This window comes from Bombina bombina, chromosome 1 (assembly GCF_027579735.1).
Source record: "Bombina bombina isolate aBomBom1 chromosome 1, aBomBom1.pri, whole genome shotgun sequence".
NCBI lineage: Eukaryota > Metazoa > Chordata > Amphibia > Anura > Bombinatoridae > Bombina > Bombina bombina.
The window spans coordinates 1238879633-1238898996 of NC_069499.1; the positions used below are offsets into that span (position 1 = coordinate 1238879633).

Consider the following 19364-nt stretch of genomic DNA (forward strand, 5'->3'; position numbering starts at 1 on the left):
CTTCAAGGTTCCTTGCTACGGGTCCAGATCCAGGGATCCCAAGGCGACTCTAGTGGATGCATTAGTGGCGCCTTGGTCGTTCAACCTAGCTTATGTGTTTCCACCGTTCCCTCTCCTTCCCAGGCTCGTAGCCAGGATCAAACAGGAGAAGGCCTCGGTGATTCTGATAGGACTTGGTATGCAGTCCTGGTGAATATGTCATCGGCTCCACCATGGAAGCTACCTTTGAGACAGGATCTTCTAGTACAAGGTCCATTCGAACATCCAAATCTAGTCTCTCTGCAGCTGACTGCTTGGAAATTGAACGCTTGATTTTATCCAAGCGTGGGTTTTCAAATTCAGTGATAAATACTCTGGTCCAAGCCAGAAAACCTGTGACTAGAAAGATTTACCATTAAAATATGGAAAAAATATATCTGTTGGTGTGAATCCAAGGGATTCTCCTGGAGTAAGATTAAAATTCCTAAGATCCTCTCCTTTCTCCAAGAAGGTTTGGATAAGGGATTGTCAGCGAGTTCTCTAAAAGGACAGATTTCTGTTTTATCTGTCTTGTTACACAAACGGTACAAGCTTTTGTACAGGCTTTGGTCAGAATCAAGCCTGTTTACAGACCCATGACTCCTCCTTGGAGTCTAAATTTAGTTCTTTCAGTTCTTCAAGGGGTTCCGTTTGAACCTTTGCATTCCATAGATATCAAGTTACTATCTTGGAAAGTTCTGTTTTTGGTTGCTATTTCTTCTGCTAGAAGAGTTTCTGAATTATCTGCTTTGCAGTGTAATCCACCCTATCTGGTGTTCCATTCAGATAAGGTCGTTTTGCGTACTAAGCCTGGTTTTCTTCCGAAAGTTGTTTCCAACAGGAATATTAACCAGGAAATAGTTGTTCCTTCTCTGTGTCCGAATCCAGTTTCAAAGAAGGAACGTTTGTTGCACAATTTAGATGTAGTTCGTGCTTTAAAGTTCTATTTAGAAGCAACTAAGGATTTTAGACAAACCTCATCTTTGTTTGTCGTTTACTCTGGTAAGAGGAGAGGACAAAAAGCTACTGCTACCTCTCTTTCTTTCTGGCTGAAAAGAATTATCAGATTGGCTTATGAGACTGCCGGACGGCAGCCTCCTGAACAAATCACAGCTCACTCCACTAGGGCTGTGGCTTCCACATGGGCCTTCAAGAACGAGGCTTCTGTTGATCAGATATGTAAGGCAGCGACTTGGTCTTCTCTGAACACTTTTGCCAAATTCTACAAATTTGATACTTTTGCTTCTTCGGAGGCTATTTTTGGGAGAAAGGTTTTGCAAGCCGTGGTGCCTTCCGTTTAGGTAACCTGATTTGCTCCCTCCCTTCATCCGTGTCCTAAAGCTTTGGTATTGGTTCCCACAAGTAATGGATGACGCCGTGGACCGGACACACCAATGTTGGCGAAAACAGAATTTATGCTTACCTGATAAATTACTTTCTCCAACGGTGTGTCCGGTCCACGGCCCGCCCTGGTTTTTTAATCAGGTTTCAAAATTTCTTTCTCTATACACTACAGTCACCACGGCACCCTATAGTTTCTCCTTTTTTTCTCCTAACCGTCGGTCGAATGACTGGGGGGCGGAGCCTGAGGAGGGGCTATATGGACAGCTTTTGCTGTGCTCTTTGCCATTTCCTGTTGGGGAAGAGAATATTCCCACAAGTAATGGATGACGCCGTGGACCGGACACACCGTTGGAGAAAGTAATTTATCAGGTAAGCATAAATTCTGTTTTCATTCATGAAAATTGACATTTCAGCTGTTTTTTCTTTTAAATATACTTACCTTTTCTTCTTGAAGCCGCTCCAGTGCTTCACCAGCCTGTCGCAAGCCTCTTCATAAGTCATCAATGACGATTCCGGCATCCTCCAATCACGGCTTCCCCCCGGGGTAATCATTGCCTGAGGAGGAAGCCAGTTTGGAGGAAGCCGGTTTCCTCATTGCTGGGTAAGTAAACCAGGAAAAAGCAGGCGGGGGTATCGTTATAGAACGGCGATCCAGCGTTTCAGAAGAAAATTGACCTTCACTTTAAAGGGACAGTTTACTCCAGAATTTGTTTAAAAACATATATGATCCCTTTAATACACATTCCCCAGTTTTGCATAACCATCTTGGTTATATTAAAGGGACAGTCAAGTCTAAAAAAAAGTTTCATGATTCAAATAGGGCATGTAATTTTGAACAACTTTCCAATTTACTTTTATCGCCAATTTTGCTTTGTTCTCTTGGTATTCTTAGTTGAAAGCTAAACCTAGGAGGTTTATATGCTAATTTCTTAGACCTTGAAGGCCGCCTCTAACCTGAAAGCATTTTGACAGTTTTTCACCACTAGATGGCATTAGTTCATGTGTTTCACATAGATAACATTGAGCTCAGGCACGTGAATTTACTGAGGAGTAAGCACTGATTGGCTAAAATGCAAGTCTGTCAAATGAACTGAAATAAGGGGGCAGTCTGCAGAGTCTTACATACAAGATAATTACAGAGAGAAAACATGTATTCTAACTGTGTTTGTTATGCAAAACTGGGGAATTGGGTAATAAAGGGATTATCTCTTTTTTTTAAATAACAAAAATTCTGGTGTTGACTGTCCCTTTTTATAATACTTTTTACCTCTGTGATTACCTTTGTATCTAAGCCTCTGCATACTGCCCCTTATAAAGTTAGATTATCCACATGTCACATATATATAGCTGTATCCTAAATCATGTCCCATATATGTTTAATAGCAAAGTGTGCTGCAGAGAGCATAAGCGTATAATCAGTGGCGTAAATATGTAACCTGACTCACCACTCCAAGGAAGGCTGTAAGACTGTCACCCGGCGATGGCCATAGGCATATAGCCAAACCTACCCCTTTTACTCTCAGGTATATCTCGGTCCAGCTACAGTCGGTGTATTCGCTCTCCGTGGCGTTCACCTTTCAACGAGTATACATCCGGCACTTGCGGGTGACGTCAGGTGCCGCGTCCAAACGGCTTGAAGCTGTCACGCCCTCTTCATTGATCGCTACATGCAAACTCTGTCTCTAAATCGACCAGGGACTTAATCCAAGACTGTGGGAATGCTGATAGAAACGGATAGGAAGGCTCCTCTACCTCCAATATAAGTAGAAAACAGGAATAAACAGGAAACTGCTTTCCAAAAGTAAAATCACATAGACTTTGTTCAATAACTTAAAAGTACATGGGCATCAAGGCAAGGTAAAAAAGGTAGAAGAAACAATGTCTTTTGTTGAGTACCTAAACTCTTGTTTTCCGGAAATTCAGTTCACCTTTGAATGGCAAAGAAGGAAAATTAAATTTTTTTGGCTGTGGAGCTGATGATGGATTTTGGTTCTGGCAACATAGAGACACAATTGTTTCGCAAACCCATAGCAGGTAACTCTATACTACATTCATCCAGCTCTCATCCGAAACATGTATTTCAGGGTATAGCCAAGGGTCAGTTCCTTAGGACCAGGAGGATCTGTTCTGGAGAGGATGCGTTCAGTTCTGAATGTGCATCTCTTGAATCCAGACTGCACAATCGTGGCTATAGTGATAGGGTTATTCACCAAGCTCGTGACTATGCAAATAAGAGACAGGAGGAGTCTCCTTGCAGTAAGCAATACATCAGAAAAATAGAAAAAGCTTGAAAATAGACCCACTTTTATCACCAGATATTCCAACTAGTACTACCAAATTTGTAATATAGTTAAGAAATATTTACCAATCCTTTATGGGGATGATTTACTGAAGGATGTAGTTAAGAGGGTGTAGATTCACATATAGAAGAAATTTGACTCTAGGTAATATGGTATCGCCGAGCCAATTACGTAAACCTGTCAGCCATAGTTCATGGCTGAGATATGATATAAATGTGGTAAAGATTGTAAGGCCTGTGAATGTATGGGTAGGTACTACATTTAATTAATGTGTGTCTAATCAATCCTTTAACACTAAAGGTTGTATAAACTGTTCTTCAACATTCGTGATCTACCTTTTATAGGTTGCACGTATCAAAAATTACAGTATGTGGGTATAACTACCCGTGATGTTCGTACTCGGATACGTGAACACCTAGGGTATATCAGGAATAAGATTCTCTGTTCTGACCTGGCTAGGCACTTTATTGAAGTCCATAATGGCAATGTGAGTAATTTTGAGTGGAATGCCATGGAACCCATAAGATGCCCTCCTAGCGGTGGAGATAAATAGCCTATTTTGGCCTGGCAAGAGGTCTATTTGATTAACAAATTGTGCACACTTATGCCAGATGGCTTTAATTCAGAAAACGATCTTATTAATTTTTGGGAGATATAATTATCAGGACTGTGTGAGACAAGCATTTGTTATGTCTTATTGGTTTATTTCATGTATACTGGTTTTTCTTCTATTGACTTGCATTCATCAATGTATAGAGTTATATGTTAAATATATTAAATTAACTATTCCATTATTTAGGCATCAATATGAAAGAGGGACATACCTATTTGTACATATATGTGGTTTTGATTAGTGTCCGTGTGATGAACTCTATGATTTGTATATATCCTATGTATTGATTGTGATAGCAGTTCGCTCTACCCTGTAATTAGTATTTTTGTTCTGCCATTTTAAAGTTTGAAATCAAAATGCTGTTAGTTGTTCCCTTTAATTAGGTGAGGGAGGAAAGAGGGTGTGTGTGTTTTTATCCTCCAATGGGTAACTCTTGAATGGTATAAATAGAAGTGACACCTGTGAGAAAGTATGGTCTATGATTACGGCTACGCTTTGCCGAAATGCGTAAGGCCGTTTCTTCTACCTTTTTTATCTTGCCTTGATGCCCATGTACTTTTAACTTATTGAATAAAGTCTGTGTGATTTTACTTTTGGAAAGCTGTTTCCTGTGGATTCCTGTTTTATACTGCCCCTTATGTCAGTGCTTTTGACAGACTTGCATTTTAGCCAATCAGTGATGACTCGTAAAATTGTGCTTACTCCTGTGGAGTTATTTCTCTATGGCACACATGAACTATATACACTGAGATAAGAGGCAGCCTTCAAGGGCTTTAGGGATTGGCATATGAGCCTACTTAGGTTTGTCTTTCTGCAAAGGATACTAAGAGAACAAAGCAAATCTGATGATCAAAGTAAATTGGAAAGTTGCTTAAAATTGCATGCCCTATCTGAATCATGAGAGTTTAATTTTGACTAGACTGTCCCTTTTTAAACCCGTTCACTACCTCATCACTTTTTTTTTTTTTTTGGCATAAAAAGAGCTTTCAGTTGATAAGTTTGTTTCAACTAGCTATTTATTCACAGAATCGTAAAACTACTGTAAATTTACCCCCAAAAAAGTAATAAAAATATAAAATACTAATTATCACAGGCACTAAAAACATGTAGCTTTCTAACTGTAGAAAAAAAAATCTCACATTTTTCATTAGCTACCTTAATCGTGGACATGAAACAGGTATACTTAGTGACCAGGAACTATTGTTCTTAATCACTGAATATCCAAAGGTACCAATAATGTATCTACTACTGAAGGTTCAAAAACCTTGGTGAACCCACCCGGCAGACCGATCTTGTCTGCCAGGGGTTCTATATTGTCATGTTTGGCCATCTATATTGACTCTAATCTTCAGCAAGTTGTTATACACCTATGCCTATCTTAAAGACTCCCCCAGTATGATTAAAATACTAATGGATTGCACGGCTTTGCAAAGCAATGGTATCCTAGTCACCATGGACGTTGACAGTTTGTACACTGTGATCCCCCATGATGAGGTGGTCGCAGCTGTCGGGTCCATGGTGACTGGGAACCCTTTATATAGTGGTCCCCCGATTGAGTTTCGGTGTGAACTGCTAACACTCAGTTTAGAGAAAAATTGCTTTAAATTCGAAGGCAACTTTCTCTTGTTAAGTGTATCCAGTCCACGGATCATCCATTACTTGTGGGATATTCTCCTTCCCAACAGGAAGTTGCAAGAGGATCACCCACAGCAGAGCTGCTATATAGCTCCTCCCCTCACTGCCATATCCAGTCATTCTCTTGCAACTCTCAACTAAGATGGAGGTCGTAAGAGGACTGTGGTGTTTTATACTTAGTTTATTTTTTCAATCAAAAGTTTGTTATTTTTAAATGGTACCGGAGTGTACTGTTTATCTCAGGCAGTATTTAGAAGAAGAATCTGCCTGCGTTTTCTATGATCTTAGCAGAAGTAACTAAGATCCTTTGCTGTTCTCACATATTCTGAGGAGTGAGGTAACTTCAGAGGGGGAATAGCGTGCAGGTTTTCCTGTAATAAGGTATGTGCAGTTAAAATATTTCTTTCATGTAATTAACAAGAGTCCATGAGCTAGTGACGTATGGGATATACATTCCTACCAGGAGGGGCAAAGTTTCCCAAACCTTAAAATGCCTATAAATACACCCCTCACCACACCCACAAATCAGTTTTACAAACTTTGCCTCCAAGGGAGGTGGTGAAGTAAGTTTGTGCTAGATTCTACGTTGATATGCGCTCCGCAGCAAGTTGGAGCCCGGTTTTCCTCTCAGCGTGCAGTGAATGTCAGAGGGATGTGAGGAGAGTATTGCCTATTGAATGCAGTGATCTCCTTCTACGGGGTCTATTTCATAAGGTTCTCTGTTATCGGTCGTAGAGATTCATCTCTTACCTCCCTTTTCAGATCGACGATATACTCTTATATTTACCATTTCCTCTACTGATTCTCGTTTCAGTACTGGTTTGGCTTTCTACAAACATGTAGATGAGTGTCCTGGGGTAAGTAAATCTTATTTTCTGTGACACTCTAAGCTATGGTTGGGCACTTTATTTATAAAGTTCTAAATATATGTATTCAAACATTTATTTGCCTTGACTCAGAATGTTCAACTTTCCTTATTTCCAGACAGTCAGTTTCATATTTGGGATTATGCTTTAAATTATCATATTTTTTCTTACCTCAAAAATTTGACTTTTTTCCCTGTGGGCTGTTAGGCTCGCGGGGGCTGAAAATGCTTCATTTTATTGTGTCATTCTTGGCGCGGACTTTTTTGGCGCAAAAATTCTTTTCCGTTTCCGGCGTCATACGTGTCGCCGGAAGTTGCGTCATTTTTGACGTTATTTTGCGCCAAAAATGTCGGCGTTCCGGATGTGGCGTCATTTTTGGCGCCAAAAGCATTTAGGCGCCAAATAATGTGGGCGTCTTATTTGGCGCCAAAAAATATGGGCGTCGCTTTTGTCTCCACATTATTTCAGTCTCATTTTTCATTTGCTTCTGGTTGCTAGAAGCTTGATGTTTGGCATTTTTTTCCCATTCCTGAAACTGTCTTATAAGGAATTTGATCTATTTTGCTTTATATGTTGTTTTTTCTCTTACATATTGCAAGATGTCTCACGTTGCATCTGAGCCAGAAGATACTACAGGAAAACCACTGCCTGCTGGATCTACCAAAGCTAAGTGTATCTGCTGTAAACTTTTGGTAGCTATTCCTCCAGCTGTTGTTTGTAATAATTGTCATGACAAACTTGTTAAAGCAGATAATATTTCCTTTAGTGATGTACCATTGCCTGTTGCAGTTCCCTCAACATTTAAGGTGCAGAATGTTCCTGATAACATAAGAGATTTTGTTTCTGAATCCATAAAGAAGGCTTTGTCTGTTATTTCTCCTTCTAGTAAACGTAAAAAGTCTTTTAAATCTTCTCTCTCTACAGATGAATTTTTAAATGAACACCATCATTCTGATTCTTTGGACTCTTCTGGTTCAGAGGATTCTGTCTCAGAGATTGATGCTGATAAATCTTCATATTTATTTAAGATGGAATTTATTCGCTCTTTACTTAAAGAAGTACTAATTGCTTTAGAAATAGAGGATTCTAGTCCTCTTGATACTAATTCTATACGTTTGGATAAGGTTTTTAAAGCTCCTGCGGTTATTCCAGAAGTCTTTCCTGTTCCTAATGCTATTTCTGCAGTAATTGCTAAGGAATGGGATAAATTGGGTAATTCATTTACTCCTTCTAAACGTTTTAAGCAATTATATCCTGTTCCGCCTGACAGGTTAGAATTTTGGGACAAAATCCCTAAAGTTGATGGGGCTATTTCTACCCTTGCTAAACGTACTACCATTCCTACGTCAGATGGTACCTCGTTTAAAGATCCTTTAGATAGAAAAATTGAATCTTTTCTAAGAAAAGCTTATCTATGTTCAGGTAATCTTCTTAGACCTGCTATATCATTGGCTGATGTTGCTGCAGCTTCAACTTTTTGGTTGGAAACTCTAGCGCAACAAGTAACAAATCGTGATTCTCATGATATTATTATTCTTCTCCAGCATGCTAATAATTTCATCTGTGATGCCATTTTTGATATTATTAGAGTTGATGTTAGATTTATGTCTCTGGCTATCTTAGCCAGAAGAGCTTTATGGCTTAAGACTTGGAATGCTGATATGGCTTCTAAATCAACTCTACTTTCCATTTCTTTCCAGGGAAACAAATTATTTGGTTTTCAGTTGGATTCTATTATTTCAACTGTTACTGGTGGGAAAGGAACTTTTTTACCACAGGATAAAAAGTCTAAAGGTAAAAACAGGGCTAACAATCGTTTTCGTTCCTTTCGTTTCAACAAAGAACAAAAGCCTGATCCTTCGTCCTCAGGAGCAGTTTCAGTTTGGAAACCATCTCCAGTCTGGAATAAATCCAAGCCTGCTAGAAAGGCAAAGCCTGCTTCTAAGTTCACATGAAGGTACGGCCCTCATTCCAGTTCAGCTGGTAGGGGGCAGGTTACGTTTTTTCAAAGAAATTTGGATCAATTCTGTTCACAATCTTTGGATTCAGAACATTGTTTCAGAAGGGTACAGAATTGGTTTCAAGATGAGACCTCCTGCAAAGAGATTTTTTCTTTCCCATGTCCCAGTAAATCCAGTGAAAGCTCAAGCATTTCTGAATTGTGTTTCAGATCTAGAGTTGGCTGGAGTAATTATGCCAGTTCCAGTTCCGGAACAGGGGATGGGGTTTTATTCAAATCTCTTCATTGTACCAAAGAAGGAGAATTCCTTCAGACCAGTTCTGGATCTAAAATTATTGAATCGTTATGTAAGGATACCAACGTTCAAGATGGTAACTGTAAGGACTATATTGCCTTTTGTTCAGCAAGGGAATTATATGTCCACAATAGATTTACAGGATGCATATCTGCATATTCCAATTCATCCAGATCATTATCAGTTCCTGAGATTCTCTTTTCTAGACAAGCATTACCAATTTGTGGCTCTACCGTTTGGCCTTGCTACAGCTCCAAGAATTTTCACAAAGATTCTCGGTGCCCTTCTGTCTGTAATCAGAGAACAGGGTATTGTGGTATTTCCTTATTTGGACGATATCTTGGTACTTGCTCCGTCTTTACATTTAGCAGAGTCTCATACGAATCGACTTGTGTTGTTTCTTCAAGATCATGGTTGGAGGATCAATTTACCAAAAAGTTCTTTGATTCCTCAAACAAGGGTAACCTTTCTGGGTTTCCAGATAGATTCAGTGTCCATGACTTTGCCTTTAACAGACAAGAGACGTCTAAAATTGATTACAGCCTGTCGAAACCTTCAGTCTCAATCATTCCCTTCGGTAGCCTTATGCATGGAAATTCTAGGTCTTATGACTGCTGCATCGGACGCGATCCCCTTTGCTCGTTTTCACATGCGACCTCTTCAGCTCTGTATGCTGAACCAATGGTGCAGGGATTACACGAAGATATATCAATTAATATCTTTAAAACCGATTGTTCGGCACTCTCTAACGTGGTGGACAGATCACCATCGTTTAATTCAGGGGGCTTCTTTTGTTCTTCCGACCTGGACTGTAATTTCAACAGATGCAAGTCTCACAGGTTGGGGAGCTGTGTGGGGATCTCTGACGGCACAAGGAGTTTGGGAATCTCAGGAGGTGAGATTACCGATCAATATCTTGGAACTCCGTGCAGTTTTCAGAGCTCTTCAGTTTTGGCCTCTTCTGAAGAGAGAATCGTTCATTTGTTTTCAGACAGACAATGTCACAACTGTGGCATACATCAATCATCAAGGAGGGACTCACAGTCCTCTGGCTATGAAAGAAGTATCTCGAATTTTGGTTTGGGCGGAATCCAGCTCCTGTCTAATCTCTGCGGTTCATATCCCAGGTGTAGACAATTGGGAAGCGGATTATCTCAGTCGCCAAACGTTGCATCCGGGCGAATGGTCTCTTCACCCAGAGGTATTTCTTCAGATTGTTCAATTGTGGGGGCTTCCAGAGATAGATCTGATGGCCTCTCATCTAAACAAGAAACTTCCCAGGTATCTGTCCAGATCCCGGGATCCTCAGGCGGAGGCAGTGGATGCATTATCACTTCCTTGGAAGTATCATCCTGCCTATATCTTTCCGCCTCTAGTTCTTCTTCCAAGAGTAATCTCCAAGATTCTGAGGGAATGCTCGTTTGTTCTGCTAATAGCTCCGGCATGGCCTCACAGGTTTTGGTATGCGGATCTTGTCCGGATGGCATCTTGCCAGCCATGGACTCTTCCGTTAAGACCAGACCTTCTGTCACAAGGTCCTTTTTTCCATCCGGATCTGAAATCCTTAAATTTAAAGGTATGGAGATTGAACGCTTGATTCTTGGTCATAGAGGTTTCTCTGACTCCGTGATTAATACTATGTTACAGGCTCGTAAATCTGTATCTCGAGAGATATATTATAGAGTCTGGAAGACTTATATTTCTTGGTGTCTTTCTCATCATTTTTCTTGGCATTCTTTTAGAATACCGAGAATTTTACAGTTTCTTCAGGATGGTTTAGATAAGGGTTTGTCCACAAGTTCTTTGAAAGGACAAATCTCCGCTCTTTCTGTTCTTTTTCACAGAAAGATTGCTAATCTTCCTGATATTCATTGTTTTGTACAAGCCTTGGTTCGTATAAAACCTGTCATTAAGTCAATTTCTCCTCCTTGGAGTTTGAATTTGGTTCTGGGGGCTCTTCAAGCTCCTCCGTTTGAACCTATGCATTCATTGGACATTAAATTACTTTCTTGGAAAGTTTTGTTCCTTTTGGCCATCTCTTCTGCTAGAAGAGTTTCTGAATTATCTGCTCTTTCGTGTGAGTCTCCTTTTCTGATTTTTCATCAGGATAAGGCGGTGTTGCGAACTTCTTTTGAATTTTTACCTAAAGTTGTGAATTCCAACAACATTAGTAGAGAAATTGTGGTTCCTTCATTATGTCCTAATCCTAAGAATTCTAAGGAGAAATCATTGCATTCTTTGGATGTTGTTAGAGCTTTGAAATATTATGTTGAAGCTACGAAATCTTTCCGTAAGACTTCTAGTCTATTTGTTATCTTTTCCGGTTCTAGGAAAGGCCAGAAAGCTTCTGCCATTTCTTTGGCATCTTGGTTGAAATCTTTAATTCATCTTGCCTATGTTGAGTCGGGTAAAATTCCGCCTCAAAGAATTACAGCTCATTCTACTAGGTCAGTATCTACTTCCTGGGCGTTTAGGAATGAAGCTTCGGTTGACCAGATCTGCAAAGCAGCAACTTGGTCCTCTTTGCATACTTTTACTAAATTCTACCATTTTGATGTATTTTCTTCTTCTGAAGCAGTTTTTGGTAGAAAAGTTCTTCAGGCAGCGGTTTCAGTTTGAATCTTCTGCTTATGTTTTTTGTTAAACTTTATTTTGGGTGTGGATTATTTTCAGCAGGAATTGGCTGTCTTTCTTTTATCCCTCCCTCTCTAGTGACTCTTGTGTGGAAAGATCCACATCTTGGGTAGTCATTATCCCATACGTCACTAGCTCATGGACTCTTGTTAATTACATGAAAGAAAACATAATTTATGTAAGAACTTACCTGATAAATTCATTTCTTTCATATTAACAAGAGTCCATGAGGCCCACCCTTTTTTGTGGTGGTTATGATTTTTTTGTATAAAGCACAATTATTCCAATTCCTTATTTTATATGCTTCGCACTTTTTTTCTTATCACCCCACTTCTTGGCTATTCGTTAAACTGATTTGTGGGTGTGGTGAGGGGTGTATTTATAGGCATTTTAAGGTTTGGGAAACTTTGCCCCTCCTGGTAGGAATGTATATCCCATACGTCACTAGCTCATGGACTCTTGTTAATATGAAAGAAATGAATTTATCAGGTAAGTTCTTACATAAATTATGTTTTTTCTAGGGAATGGAATTTACTAGAAAATGCTGCTGATACCGAAGTAATGTAAGTAAAGCCTTAAATGCAGTGATAGCGACTGGTATCAGGCTTATTAATAGAGATACATACTCTTATAAAAGTGTATTTTAAAACGTTTGCTGGCATGTTTAATCGTTTTTTACATATGTTTGGTGATAAAACTTATTGGGGCCTAGTTTTTTCCACATGGCTGGCTTGAATTTTGCCTAGAAACAGTTCCCTGAGGCTTCCCACTGTTGTAATATGAGTGGGAGGGGCCTATTTTGGCATTTTTTTTGCACAGCAAAAATTACAGGCACAGACATCTAGCTTCTTCCTGCATGATCCAGGACTTCTCTGAAGGGCTCAAAAGGCTTCAAAAGTCGTATTGAGGGAGGTAAAAAGCCACAGTAGAGCTGTGGCAGTTGTTGTGACTGTTTAAAAAACTTTTTTGTCATTTGTTATTCCATTTTTGGTATTAAGGGGTTAATCATCCATTTGCAAGTGGGTGCAATGCTCTGCTAAATTATTACATACACTGTAAAAATTTCGTTAGTGTAACTGCATTTTTTCACTGTTATTTCAAAATTTGGGAAAATTTGTGTTTCTTAAAGGCGCAGTAACGTTTTTTATATTGCTTGTAAACTTGTTTTAAAGTGTTTTCCAAGATTGCTAGTCTGTTTAAACATGTCTGACACAGAGGAACCTACTTGTTCATTATGTTTGAAAGCCATGGTGGAGCCCCATAGGAGAATGTGTACTAAATGTATTGATTTCACATTAAACAGTAAAGATCAGTCTTTATCTATAAAAGAATTATCACCAGAGGGTTCTGTCTAGGGGGAAGTGTTGCCGACTAACTCTCCCCACGTGTCAGACCCTTCACCTCCCGCTCAGGGGACGCACGCTAATATGGCGCGAATTACATCAGGGACGCCCATAGCAATTACCTTACAGGACATGGCTGCAATCATGAATAATACCCTGTCAGAGGTATTATCTAGATTGCCTGAATTAAGAGGCAAGCGCGATAGCTCTGGGGTTAGGAGAGATACAGAGCGCGCAAATGCTGTTAGAGCCATGTCTGATACTGCGTCACAGTATGCAGAACATGAGGACGGAGAGCTTCAGTCTGTGGGTGACATCTCTGACTCGGGGAAACCTAATGCTGAGATTTCTAATTTTAAATTTAAGCTTGAGAACCTCTGTGTATTGCTTGGGGAGGTATTAGCTGCTCTGAATGACTGTAACACAGTTGCAATTCCAGAGAAATTGTGTAGGCTGGATAGATACTATGCGGTGCCGGTGTGTACTGACGTTTTTCCTATACCTAAAAGGCTTACAGAAATTATTAGCAAGGAGTGGGATAGACCCGGTGTGCCCTTTTCCCCACCTCCTATATTTAGAAAAATGTTTCCAATAGACGCCACTACACGGGACTTATGGCAGACGGTCCCTAAGGTGGAGGGAGCAGTTTCTACTTTAGCAAAGCGTACCACTATCCCGGTTGAGGACAGTTGTGCTTTTTCAGATCCAATGGATAAAAAATTGGAGGGTTACCTTAAGAAAATGTTTATTCAACAAGGTTTTATTTTACAGCCCCTTGCATGCATTGCGCCTGTCACTGCTGCGGCGGCATTCTGGTTTGAGGCCCTGGAAGAGGCCATCCAGACAGCTCCATTGAATGAAATTATTGACAAGCTTAGAACGCTTAAGCTAGCTAACTCATTTGTTTCTGATGCCATTGTTCATTTGACTAAACTAACGGCTAAGAATTCCGGATTCGCCATCCAGGCGCGTAGGGCGCTATGGCTTAAATCCTGGTCAGCTGACGTGACTTCAAAGTCTAAATTACTCAACATTCCTTTCAAGGGGCAGACCTTATTCGGGCCTGGCTTGTAGGAAATTATTGCTGACATTACTGGAGGCAAGGGTCATACCCTTCCTCAGGACAGGGCCAAATCAAAGGCCAAACAGTCTAATTTTCGTGCCTTTCAAAATTTCAAGGCAGGAGCAGCATCAACTTCCTCCGCTTCAAAACAAGAGGGAACTGTTGCTCATTCCAGACAGGCCTGGAAACCTAACCAGTCCTGGAACAAGGGCAAGCAGGCCAGAAAGCCTGCTGCTGCCCCCAAGACAGCATGAAGGAACGGCCCCCTATCCGGAAACGGATCTAGTGGGGGGCAGACTTTCTCTCTTCGCCCAGGCGTGGGCAAGAGATGTTCAGGATCCCTGGGCGTTGGAGATCATATCTCAGGGATATCTTCTGGACTTCAAAGCTTCTCCTCCACAAGGGAGACTTCATCTTTCAAGGTTATCAGCAAACCAGATAAAGAAAGAGGCATTCCTAAGCTGTGTGCAAGACCTCCTAGTAATGGGAGTGATCCATCCAGTTCCGCGGACGGAACAAGGACAGGGATTTTATTCAAATCTGTTTGTGGTTCCCAAGAAAGAGGGAACCTTCAGACCAATCTTGGATCTAAAGATCTTAAACAAATTCCTCAGAGTTCCATCATTCAAAATGGAAACTATTCGGACCATCCTACCCATGATCCAAGAGGGTCAGTACATGACCACAGTGGACTTAAAGGATGCCTACCTTCACATACCGATTCACAAAGATCATCATCGGTTTCTAAGGTTTGCCTTTCTAGACAGGCATTACCAATTTGTAGCTCTTCCCTTCGGGTTGACCACTGCCCCGAGTATTTTTACAAAGGTTCTTGGCTCACTCCTGGCGGTTCTAAGACCGCGAGGCATAGCGGTGGCTCCGTATCTAGACGACATCCTGATACAGGCGTCAAGCTTTCAAATTGCCAAGTCTCATACAGAGATAGTTCTGGCATTTCTGAGGTCGCATGGGTGAAAAGTGAACGTGGAAAAGAGTTCTCTATCACCACTCACAAGAGTCTCCATCCTAGGGACTCTTATAGATTCTGTAGAGATGAAAATTTACCTGACGGAATCCAGGTTATCAACACTTCTAAATGCTTGCCGTGTCCTTCATTCCATTCCACGCCCGTCAGTGGCTCAGTGCATGGAAGTAATCGGCTTAATAGTAGCGGCAATGGACATAGTGCCATTTGCGCGCCTGCATCTCAGACTGCTGCAATTATGCATGCTAAGTCAGTGAAATGGGGATTACTCAGATTTGTCCCCTCTACTAAATCTGGATCAAGAGACCAGAGATTCTCTTCTCTGGTGGCTTTCTCGGGTCCATCTAGGTTGGGGCGCAGTCTGGAACTCCCTGAAGGCTCAGGGATCGTGGACTCGTGGGAAACTCCTCCCAATAAATATTCTGGAGTTAAGAGCAATATTCTATGCTCTTCTAGCTTGGCCTCAGTTAGCAACACTGAGGTTCAACAGATTTCAGTCGGACAACATCACGACTGTGGCTTACATCAACCATCAAGGGGGAACCAGGAGTTCCCTAGCGATGTTAGAAGTCTCAAAGATAATTCGCTGGGCAGAGTCTCACTCTTGCCACCTGTCAGCGATCCACATCCCAGGCGTAGAGAACTGGGAGGCGGATTTTCTAAGTCGTCAGACTTTTCATCCGGGGGAGTGGGAACTCCATCCTGAGGTGTTTGCTCAACTGGTCCATCGTTGGGGCAAACCAGAACTTGATCTCATGGCGTCTCCAGGTCCAGGGACCCGGGAGCAACGCTGATAGATGCTCTAGCAGCTCCTTGGTTCTTCAACCTGGCTTATGTGTTTCCACCATTTCCTCTGCTCCCTCAACTGATTGCCGAAATCAAACAGGAGAGAGCATCAGTGATTCTGATAGCGCCTGCGTGGCCACGCAGGACCTGGTATGCAGACCTAGTGGACATGTCATCTCTTCCACCATGGACTCTGCCTCTGAGGCAGGACCTTCTAATACAAGATCCTTTCAATCATCCAAATCTAATTTCTCTGAGACTGACTGCATGGAGATTGAACGCTTAATTCTATCCAGGCCTGGCTTCTCCGAGTCAGTCATTGATACCTTAATACAGGCTCGGAAGCCTGTCACCAGGAAAATCTACCATAAGATATGGCGTAAATATCTTTATTGGTGTGAATCCAAGAGTTACTCATGGAGTAAGGTTAGGATTCCTAGGATATTGTCCTTTCTCCAAGAGGGTTTGGACAAAGGCTTATCAGCTAGTTCTTTAAAAGGACAGATCTCTGCTCTATCTATTCTTTTGCACAAGCGTCTGGCAGAAGTTCCAGACGTCCAGGCATTTTGTCAGGCTTTGGTTAGGATTAAGCCTGTGTTTAAAACTGTTGCTCCCCCGTGGAGCTTAAACTTGGTTCTTCAGGGAGTTCCGTTTGAACCCCTTCATTCCATTGATATTAAACTTTTATCTTGGAAAGTTCTGTTTTTGATGGCTATTTCCTCGGCTCGAAGAGTCTGAGTTATCTGCCTTACATTGTGATTCTCCTTATCTGATTTTTCATTCAGACAAGGTAGTTCTGCGTACCAAACCTGGGTTTTTACCTAAGGTGGTTTCTAACAGGAATATCAATCAAGAGATTGTTGTTCCATCATTGTGTCCTAATCCTTCTTCAAAGAAGGAACGTCTTTTGCATAATCTGGACGTAGTCCGTGCCTTGAAGTTTTACTTAAGGCTACTAAAGATTTTCGTCAAACATCTGCCCTGTTTGTCGTTTACTCTGGACAGAGGAGAGGTCAAAAAGCTTCGGCAACCTCTCTCTCCTTTTGGCTTCGGAGCATAATATGCTTAGCCTATGACACTGCTGGACAGCAGCCCCCTGAAAGGATTACAGCTCATTCTACTAGAGCTGTGGCTTCCACCTGGGCCTTTAAAAATGAGGCCTCTGTTGAACAGATTTGCAAGGCTGCGACTTGGTCTTCGCTTCATGCCTTTTCAAAATTTTACAAATTTGACACTTTTGCTTCTTCGGAGGCTGTTTTTGGGAGAAAGGTTCTACAGGCAGTGGTTCCTTCCGTTTAAGTTCCTGCCTTGTCCCTCCCATCATCCGTGTACTTTAGCTTTGGTATTGGTATCCCACAAGTAATGGATGATCCGTGGACTGGATACACTTAACAAGAGAAAACATAATTTATGCTTACCTGATAAATTTATTTCTCTTGTAGTGTATCCAGTCCACGGCCCGCCCTGTCCTTTTAAGGCAGGTCTAAATTTTAATTAAACTACAGTCACCACTGCACCCTATGGTTTCTCCTTTCTCGTCTTGTTTCGGTCGAATGACTGGATATGGCAGTTAGGGGAGGAGCTATATAGCAGCTCTGCTGTGGGTGATCCTCTTGCAACTTCCTGTTGGGAAGGAGAATATCCCACAAGTAATGGATGATCCGTGGACTGGATACACTACAAGAGAAATACATTTATCAGGTAAGCATAAATTATGTTTGTTTTTTTTTTCTCCAGGTTGCAGGGACAGCCATGGGTTCAAACGTGGCACCGACTTAGGCAAATTTTGTACATGGCTTGGTATGAGCAGGAACTAATGAAACCATTCGATCATCCAAATGTGCAATATTACACACGCTATATCGACTGTCTTCCTAGTGTGGAGAGGCAGAGAATGTGAGTTGCGTGAGTGGGTGTCATGTTTGAACTCCATGGAATGCCCTATCAGATTTAAACATGCATAAACAACTGATGGATATGGAAGACAAGCTCTCTTCAAGGGGCTACGCTAGAAAGGAAATCGGATCGATCCAGGAGAGGTTGCTGAACACTGATGCTGTGAACACCAACAGTGTGGCCCCAAATATGCTTGTCATTGCTTTTAGGTTTACTTGTTAGACTGCTGTATGTTGACATTTGACAAAGGCGCAGCAATGTGCCGAAACGTTATGTCATTTTAACCTTGATTTAATAAACTGGATTTTTTTTACTCAAGACCATTGAGTGCCTGTGCTTTTAGACCGTGTTGGATATACCCTGCAGCGCACCGTGGCATACATATTGTAAAATTGTACTGTCCTTCCTGGATATAGAGAGATTAAAAAAAAAAAAAAAATTCTGTAGTGATCCACCTCCCCCCCTGTATATGCACAGGGTCACCCTCTCCCATACTTATTTAGATTGTGTGGGCCATAGTGTAGGGTCTCCCTCCCCCTATATTTTTACTAGGCTGCATAGGCCCGATCTCTCCCTTCAACATCAGTGTAGGGTCCTACCCCAATCCTCCCTCTCAAATGTTTTTTCTGTAGTGCTGGGCCACTCATCCTCCTTCCTGCCCACACCTCTCCTTGGCGCCAGCAAGAGATCGTTACAGGAGGTGACACACACAGTGCCACTGTATTTAATGATCAGGCATCTGCTTTCATTTGGAACCGGGGCATAGATTGTGCTCCGATTCCATATGAAGACAGATATCAGGAACTCCAGCTCTTGGCTGCTAATTTACAGCCGAGACTGCTGGAGTTTCCTGCAGCTCAGACATATATATGCATTATGCGGTACGATAGGCAAAATACAGCATGACGTTTTATGTCCTTTTGGGTTAAGGAGTTACAGAAACATAATTGTTTTTATTATTCATACTGAAATGGACAAAAGCTGTAGGAAATGTTAAATGCATTTAAAAAAATAAATAATATAAAATGGTACAACCTGTGGCACATCCCATAAGGTGAATAACTTCTGCAGGTAAGCAAGGTAACATTTTTAAATTTGTGACCTCACAACATATATTGCAATTACATTGCACTTCTTTTCACAGTAATGCATGACTCTTGTGTCAAAATGACATTACATTATATGAAACTTAGGAACCATCTTTCTAGGGTAATGAAAAGCCAGATTCACATTTGCTAGGAACCCAGGAATAACAATAACATTTTGCAAGTAGTGGCTGTTGGGGTGCTGCCATATGCAGAAACTGGTTTTAATTCAGTTTTGTGTGAAGGATGACAGAGCAGTGCAGTCCTCTTGGAACACATACTTTCCTCATCTTTAGTGAAATACTGATCTTTAGTGAAATACTGATATCTGTGTTGCTGGTGATATGACTTGATATGATTTGCGCAACTAGAAGTAAGTGTTTCATGCCCTGTCATTGGTAGGTGATTATTATAAGTTGATTATTGCCATAACACTATTTACTATGTATTATACTGAGCAGTATTTTTCTCCCCTTTTCTGTTCCTGAGTGTTTCTAACTTTGCGTATGTATATTTGACTGGCATTTTTAAATTTCTCAAT

At 41.2% G+C, this 19364-nt stretch overlaps 1 protein-coding gene across 1 annotated transcript in view; it reads left to right on the forward strand.

Moving 5' to 3' along the window:
* The window catches only part of ATMIN (ATM interactor), an 84901-nt gene that overhangs the window by 63330 nt on the left and 2207 nt on the right, over positions 1-19364 (forward strand). The gene's annotated exons all lie outside the window — the stretch shown is intronic.